Genomic DNA, 8,507 nt, shown 5'->3' on the forward strand with positions numbered 1-8,507 from the left:
CTCATGCAAACGCCAGCTCCAAGGCCAAGGCTGGGGACTACGCTTGGTCTTTCTGGGGCCTGGAGAACGAGCTCTGCACCGGGCTGGGCCTCCCCCTCCTCCCGCACAGGCCACAGCTGTGAGGCTGGCAGGGTGGAGACCCCTTTAGAGGGGGAAGAAGAAGACGGGATGGGCAGCACATACTTCCAGAAGAGAGCATCATTTTTTGTGCAAAATCCAGAGTCTTCCAAGATGAGAAAGGTCCTGAGCTCGGAGGGGGCCGGAGAGGAGGCCTGAGGTTGCCTTTTGCATGAGCCAGCCCTCCTCCTCGTCCTCCCACACCCCACGCCAGCCACGGGGACCCCTGCCTGTCCCTCAACAGCACCAAGCACTTCCCCTCCTCCCACCTTTACCCGCGCCAGCCCCTCCGCCTGGGCAGGGCTTCCCTAGGGCCCTCGGCCCCGGCTTCAGTGCCCCCTCTCCCCGACACCCGCTCTGACCGCACCCCCAAGGTGGCCCCTCTACACTCTCGCTGCCCCTGCTTTTCCCTGTGGTCCCTGGGCCGTTTGTGATTGCACGGCTATTTGCTCATGGACTTGTGATTCTCCCGACTTGTCTCTGCCCTCCAGGAAGCCATTTACATCGTTTGCACCTTAAGTAATAGTATCCAACAACAATATTTAGCCCAGAGCCCCATACCGCACCTGGAACACAGTATGTGCTCAAGAAATATTTATTGAACAACGACAATAAATCATTCAGATTCTGAAGTCACAGTGGAGCTCTGATGAGAGAATTTTCTCTTCTTTGTTTTCTGTTTCTGGGCTTTAAACTCCATGGGAGCTGGCCTGGAGTCCTGAGAGGTACATGCAAATGTATTTTCATTTTATTTTAATTCGACAAACATGTAAAGCTGGGAACTTGGGACATGGAAACTGGGACTACTAGACCCTGCCCTTGGGGAGCTCTGAATCGGGAGTGGGCTGGGAGGGGCCAGCGAGGAAGGGGGAAGGGTGTCCGCGCAGAGGGTGGGGGAGAGAGGCCCAGAGGGGGGCCCTCAGGCGTGACTGGCATGGACAGGTGGCGGAAGTCGAGGCTGGAGGGCAGGCGGCAGTCAGAGCCTCCAGTGAGGCAGGTGAGTGCAGCGGGCGCCCCTCAGTGCGGTGGGCTCGGCAGTGACCAGTGTGGAGCGGGCGAGAACAGAGACAGGGAGACCTTGCAGGGGCAATGGCAGCCTCCAGGCAGGGTGAGGCCTGAACGGGTTGACGAAAGAGCAGACGTGGACACTATTCAGAAATAGATTTGTCGTGCCCTGGACGGCACATTCGGGAGAGGAAGGAGGAAGTGCGAGGAAGATTTGGGGGCTGCTGCGGGAGCCGTAGCTCTGGCAGTCCCCGGTCCTGGTCCCGGGGTGGCCTGGCCCCCGCCGCGGACTCTCATCCGAGCAAGCATCGCCCCCAGACTCCGGACCTCATCCTCCACCGGCAGATCCCTCTCAAGCACGCCACTCCTTCCTGCGCCTGGACGAAGCTTCTGGAAGAGCCCGAAATGTCAAGCCTTTCCCAACCTGCCGCCGTGGCGAAGCCGCCCAGCTCTCTACCCACGGCAGTCACTGTCACTGAGGGCCGCCGGGAGCGGGATGCAGCTTGGCAGCTGAGGTCGCCGTTCCCTCCCCACCCAGAACCCCCAGCGCACCAGGGTGCGTGGCCGGGCAGGGCTCCAAGCACAGAGATCCGCTTCTCTGCTCTCGGTTCAGAGCCAAGATTTAATTTTTAATTTTCAAAAACATGAGTGGTCAGACCACGGCTGGAAAATTGAAACCATCCTCTGAGCACCTCTGCGTCTCCCACGGCGACCTTCCCCGATCGCAGACGTCGCCTGGACGGGGCTGAATTCCGAGGCTCCACCTTGGGCTGCAACCGGTGCTCCCGCCCGCCTGCCACTCTCCCTCCCTGCGACCCTGGGCGGGTTCTCGGCCTCTTCCAGCCTCCGTTTTCTCATCTGTTAAAAAGGAGCATTAACACAATACCCCACGGAGCTGTCGTGAGGAGCAAATGAGGTACGCATGTGAACTCCCGAGACCGTGACTGCGTGTTTTAGGTGTGTAATGGGAAATAGTTGAGTTTTCTCTGGGTTTTAAACTGAGCCAAGGCTGTTCATTTAGAGGAGCAAAAATGACGTCAACCTTACCCGCTCACGCTCTCATTTTCTCCCCTCTCTGGCCAGGGCTACGGAAACTCTGAGAAGACTGGGAAGCTGGAGGCTCTGCGACCATGAGCAAGTCTGTGGACCTCTCTGGACCTCAGTTTACCATCTGGGAAGGGGCAGCAATAGTGCCATGCTCAGGCTGCGGAGCCAGGCGGAGGAGGGAGCGGCCACTGATTCAGCATGCGGGATATCTTCTGATGGACGGATGAGCCGGGTGAGGACTCAAGTCTGGCCAGGAAAGAGTAAGAGGATGTCCACCTTTTCCCTTCCAGGAAGGAAGGGACGGCGTGTGCCCCAGAGGACTGAGGTGTCCTTGGTCCATGGGACAGTAAGGGGCTGTACTGTTTTCAAAATCTTAGGTTCAGAGACAAAGAACTGGCTCATCTGAAAGGGGCTGATTCCAGAGGATGAAAGAGGGGTGAGATTTCCAAGAACGGGCATGGTAGAGGGTGGGGGCTCCACAGGCAGTAGGAAGGGGCCCCCACCCCCATGAAGGATACGGGGGAGTGGCATATCCCAGGATGATGGCACATGGCTGGGCCCTTGGGGCAGGACTGGCTGCATAATTTGCAGGGCCTGGTGCATGATGACAATGTTGGTCTCTTGTTCAAACATTGTTGGGAATTTCAAGGTAGTGACAGAGGTGTGAAACCAGGGCGAGGCCCTTCTGAGCATGGCACCCTGGTCAGTGGCGCAGGCTGGACACTCGGGTCTCAGAAGCCCAGGGAAGGTTCTGTGGCCCAGAAGGCACCAAGGGAGTGGGTGCCACGGGCAGAGGCGCCCTTGCCCTTCAACAAACCATGGCCCTGGGACAAGCAAGGAAGACCAGACGCTTGGCCCTAATAATCAGTCCGTGTGGGGTTCCCAGCATTGCTGTACAAGTTTAGGGAAACCAAGCCTCTCCCACCCCTAAAGTGCTGGGACTGAACAGCCGGAGCCACGTTTCACGTGACTTAGAAGAGTGGAGAAATGCGATCACCCTTGCGTCCCAGAGTGCTATGCCGCAAAACTTGCTCAGCCCAGAACAGTCCTGCTGGCTCCAAGTCCAGCGTGCATTCTGCAGAGGCGCGCTGCACCCGGGTCTCACACCTCAAGCCGCGTCTCTGCCCTGGCCCCCCGCCAGCCTCTGGCAGCCTGAGCGGGGCACGTGGTGCATGCACGGGAACGTGGGGCCCGCAGGACCCTGGGGGAAATGTCCCCTCAGGGACGAGCACCTTCTGGGGGAATGATGGGTGTACAGGGGAGGTCAGGGTGTGTGGCAGGGATCAGAAGATGTCTGGCCCCCATCTAACAGTAATGACATTAATAACCATGACAGTAGCAGTAGGTAGCATCCACGCAGCACCTACTGGGGTGCGGCACATCCTCAGCACAACCCCGTCAGCATCAACCCCACGGCCCCCAGGTGGGGGCGGGAGGGAATTAGCCAGGGTTCTCCAGAAAAACAGGACCAACTGGATGCTTATGTGTATCTATATAGATATAATATATACAGAACATATATACGTATGAAGAGAGAGAGAGAGATTTGGCTCATGCAACTTTGCAGGCTGGGCCAGCAGGCTGGAGACCCAGGAAAGAGTCGATGCTGCAGCCAGCCCCACAGGCCGTCTGGTGCAGAGCTCGCTCTGGCGGAGGGAGGGAGGCCAGCCCTCCTGTTCCACCCAGGTCTTGACTGGTTGGAGAAGGCCCGCTGCATTAGCGAGGGCAATCAGCTTTACCCAAAGTCCATCCATTTAAATGCTAATCTCACTCCAAAACTCCCTCACACTAACGTTCAGAATACTGTTTGGCCAGATAGCCGGGCAAGGTGGCCCGGCCAAGCTGATACTTAGAAGTTACCGTCACGGGAGGTAACTCACCTAGAACTGGGGTGGTAGCCCCCGCTCCAGCTCAGGCCCAGTTCTGCCCCCTCCTCAGTGTCTCCACAGGCCATTGTCTGTCATGGAGGACACTCAGAGGCACAGGAGTGGCTGTCTATTAAATGTCAGTAGGTATGTACTCAGTTGAGAAAATAATATCACTAGTATGTCAACCCCATGAATTATTGGATGTCACTTTATAGGAAGAGGCCAAAGAGAACAAGTGAATGTATTTTAGGATTTTAAAGCAAGATTTTAAGTAAATACTATTAGGTCAAACGATGTGATATTGCCATTTTTGTAAACAAAAATGGTCAAATAGCAGCAATTTCGCATGGTTCCAATGGGTGGGAAATTCTGTTTTTCATCGCACTGCCTCCTTAGGCAATGTGTCTAATGTACCAATGCCACAGAGCGTCTGTCTTCTACTCCAGATGGCTACAATGGGCCTGGTTACCAAAACGTGCAGGTCCAAGGTCCCTGCCACTGCACACCTGGCTGCGAGCCGGGATTCACCCACGCAGGGGTAAGGATGGAAGGTTGCTCCCATACAGGTGCATGTGGTGAGCTGGCCATGCCTGGCAATGGCTCTCCTGTAATCGGCAGCCTTGAACAGCAGAAAGTCCTCAGGGAGGACCCAGATTGGAATACTAGTTTCTTAGCTGTGTGACCTAGTTTGAGGGGCTTGATCTCTCTGCATCTTCTTTCTCTCAGGAACTTGGGGCCAGGAAAAAAATTATCTGTCTCATGAACTTCTAGATAATGAGAAATAAACAGGGGTCCCAAACTTTTTAAACAGGGGGCCAGTTCACTGTCGCTCAGACCATGAGAGGGCCAGACTATAGTTTTAAAAAACTATGAACAAATTCCTATGCACTCTGCACATATCTTATTTTGAAGTAAAAAAACAAATGGGCAAAAACACCCACATGTGGCCCTCGGGCCATAGTTTGACGACACCTGATAAACTTTTTCTCTCTTTGGCTTGGCCGCTAGGAAGCTCAGAGCTACACTCCAGGTTTAATTTTCATAGTGTCCATAACTCCTCATGCAGCCATGTGTCCCATACCTGTCTCCCCACTATAATGTGAATGTTCAAGGACACACATCATCATGGAGGTGGCACATGATTCCCCAGGGCCTGGCCCATAGCAGGTGCTCAGCAAGCGTGTGCTGACTCAGTGCCTGTAGTCTAAGCCAGGCACTGTGCTAACTGCCTTGGCTCAGTTAACCCTCAGAACCATGAGCCTATGGGACTGTCACTATGATTAGTCCCACTTTTTTTGCAGATGGGAACACAGAGACATCAAGCCGTTCTCCCAAAACCCACAAACTAGTAAGTGGTAGCTCTGAGATGTGAGCCCATGTGTTCTCTCTCCAAAGACCCCTGCTAAAACACACAGCTAAAAGGGAGAATGACTCACGACATAACATCTCTCCTCTCGTCACTCCCGGGTCTTGGTCTCCAACACTCTAACTCCCTAATGTCAGTGCCTGAGCTCCTTGTGCGAGTTGATGGAGAGATGGCGATGACATGACTTGGCCCTGGCAGTGTTTGCTCATCCTGCCCTGCCAGACGCTGCCCCCAGCCCCTTTTCGCTTAGAATCCCCCACGGATGCACAAGGGAGAGAACGGTAGTCCCATTTCATGTATGAGGAAACTGAGGCTCTGAGACGTGGAGTCCCTTGGTCAAGGCCACTCCGCAGGGATTGAACCCAGGTCTGGATGACCTCGGAGTCAAACAAAAGGCAAGGTAGATTTTCTTCAGCAACAAGGTAAAGCAGGAAAAGACCTGCACATTTCCCCCCTCTAGCCTCAACTTCTCCATCTATAAAATGGGAGGCATGAAGCCAACCGCTGACAGGAGCGCATGTTCCATTGTTCACTTTCCTGGTTCAAAGTCCAGCTCTGCTGGCTGTGTCACCTTCTGCAAGTTGCTTAAACTCTGTGCCTCGATTCCCTCGTCTCTGAAATGAGGGTGGGGATAGTAACTGTCTCTAGCAAAGTTAAACGAGATTAAATCACATACGACATTCAGCCCAGAGCCCAGCACGTAGTAGGCATTGAGTAAATGTTAGATATTCTCGTGGACGTGGGAGGTTGGTTGAGATCTTTCCGGCCGGGACCTCCCATAGCCTAAACACAAGCCTGAGGCCTGGCCCCCAAGGCCTGGCCCCTGTTCTCTGGCCCCTGCAGCCTTGGGGCAGAAGCCAGCTGGGGGCAGTGCCACCTGCCCTCCTTGTCCCTGTGTGGGAGCCCTGGTAGGAGAGGTGACCGCCTTGTCCTGCACATGAGCCTGGCAATGGCCCAGGAGGTGTTCCCAGGGCATGAGGTAATGGAAGGCTGGAGCTTGCCATCATCACTCGGGTGGAGCAAAACAAGAGTGACTAACAATGCACCAGGGCTCCCCGGGGGGAGCGGAGGGGGGGCAGCCCAGCCCAGGCTCCAGCAGGAGGCGGCCTGGGGCTGCCGTCTGCACCCCGTCTTCCTGTCTTCCTGTCTCACAAAGGGGAGACCAGCAGGCAGCAGATCGGCCTTGCGGTGAACCAGCCTCCTGCCGGGGGACCTGGGCTGGAGCCAAACAACTGAAGAGCCCCCCTAAGTGAGCACCTGGCTCAAGGTGCCCCCTCCCCACCCACCCCACCTGCAGGAAAAGAGAAATGCAAATGGAATCGAGTCGGGGTAAATGTGCGGAGTGAGTCTGGGCTTTCTCCTCTGTCAGACTGGCTGGGCGTCAGGCTGCACGCTGGACCCTGGGGATTCAACAGGTAAGAGGACCTGACCCCGAGCTAGCAGGTATTGGGGCGCGGAGGAGAGACAGACAGCGCAGTGGTGCACGGTATGGTGATTCGGGGGAGCACAGAAGAGGAAGCAAAAAGGGGAGGAAAATCAGACAGGGCTTCTCAGAGGAAGTGACTCCTAAGTGGGGTCTTGGAGGGTGCATAGACTGTTGGGCGACCAGTCACAAGGAGGGTGTTGCAGGAAGAAGGGCTGCATGAGCAAAGGCAGGGAGGCGTGGAACAGCACCACGCTCTGTGGTACCTGCACGTGCTGGCTGAAAAGGACGCGAGCAGGTAAGAGACAGGTGACACGGCTCGCGAGGCTGTCGGCGGCCCCAGAGCCATTACCTGCTGGGAGCTACTTGGGGGACGTGACATCGTCTCCCTTCCTGTGCTCATTACAGAAGAGGAAGCTGAGGCTGTCTCCAAGGTCAACTAATAGTAGGACATCTGGAGCTGGAACCGAAGTCCACCTGCCCTGAAGCTAACTGCCCCAGCACCCCTCAGAGCCCTGGGGACCCTCGAGAGCCAAGGTAGGGAAAGGGCTCTCACCCTGAGGCAAGGGGGATCTACGAAGGAGTTAAGCAGAAGAAAAGGCGGTCACGTCTGCGAGGAGCAGGCTCGCCGTGGAGCAGAGCAGAGCCCGCGGGAGAAGGATCTAGCATCGAGCAAGGTCAGAAGACCCAGTGAGCCTCACTGGTGCCCGCCCAGTGCAGAGCCTGCCCTGAGGCTCACAGCCCCACTGCCAGGGCCCGTTTCTCTTTCGGGGTCCTTCACCCCATAGGCACCAACTGCACAAAATCATTTCAGCCCCTCCCCCTTGGGGCGTCTCTTTTCTGTTCCTGTCTTCGGTTCCCTCTGCCCCAGCATGCTCTCTGCTGCTGTTTGCCTGACCGACGTCCACGCCCCCTGCCTGGTCCAGCCTCAAGGCCACTTCCTTCAGAAAGCCTTCCTCGACCACTCACCTCTTCCACCCAGGCCCGATGGCCAGGCTGTTCTGCGACCCCAGTCACCCAGCTCCTGCCCCTGAGCCTCGGTCACCGTTCTCCCCGTTTAGAAAGGGCAGAGCACTTTCCCGGCCTGCCCAGTGGCCGGCACGCGGGCCAGGTCCCGGCACCCGGGGAAGAAGGCTCTGAGGTGGCAAGACCTCCTCAGAAGACCCTGCGTCCTGTCCCCTCCCTCCCACGCACGCTCACGCTGCCCCTGCCCTCGCCCACGCGTCTCTCCTGGTCCTACAGACGTCTAACGAACCGGGCACTTGACCACAGTTTTAAGGGCATTTTCCAATCCTTAGGCCTAGGCAGGTATGTCGTCTTGAGACTCCGACAATAATGGGTTGGTTCAAGGGTCTCCCGCTCTGAGAAGACTGCCAGGCCCACTCCCGCCCTGTTCAGCCCCTGTCGGGCCAGGTCAGGCCCTGCCTGGCCTCCCCCAGCATCTGAGTCGTGTCTTTGGGGTGTCATGCCTGTCTCTCCACTAGGCTGGGTCCTATTGAGCTCCAAGTCCAAAGGCTGGAAGAATGAATGAGTGAACGAATGAATGGCCTCGTGAGCGTGGGGCACCCTCAGGAGCAGCTCAAACCGAAGGCTGCCCAAGGTCTGACTGTGGCCATGGGGCCACCCTGGCTCAGCTGGGCTGGACTGGAGGGGCCCAGGTAGGAGCCGCCCCTACATCTGA

This window comes from Microcebus murinus, chromosome 21, assembly GCF_040939455.1.
Source record: "Microcebus murinus isolate Inina chromosome 21, M.murinus_Inina_mat1.0, whole genome shotgun sequence".
NCBI lineage: Eukaryota > Metazoa > Chordata > Mammalia > Primates > Cheirogaleidae > Microcebus > Microcebus murinus.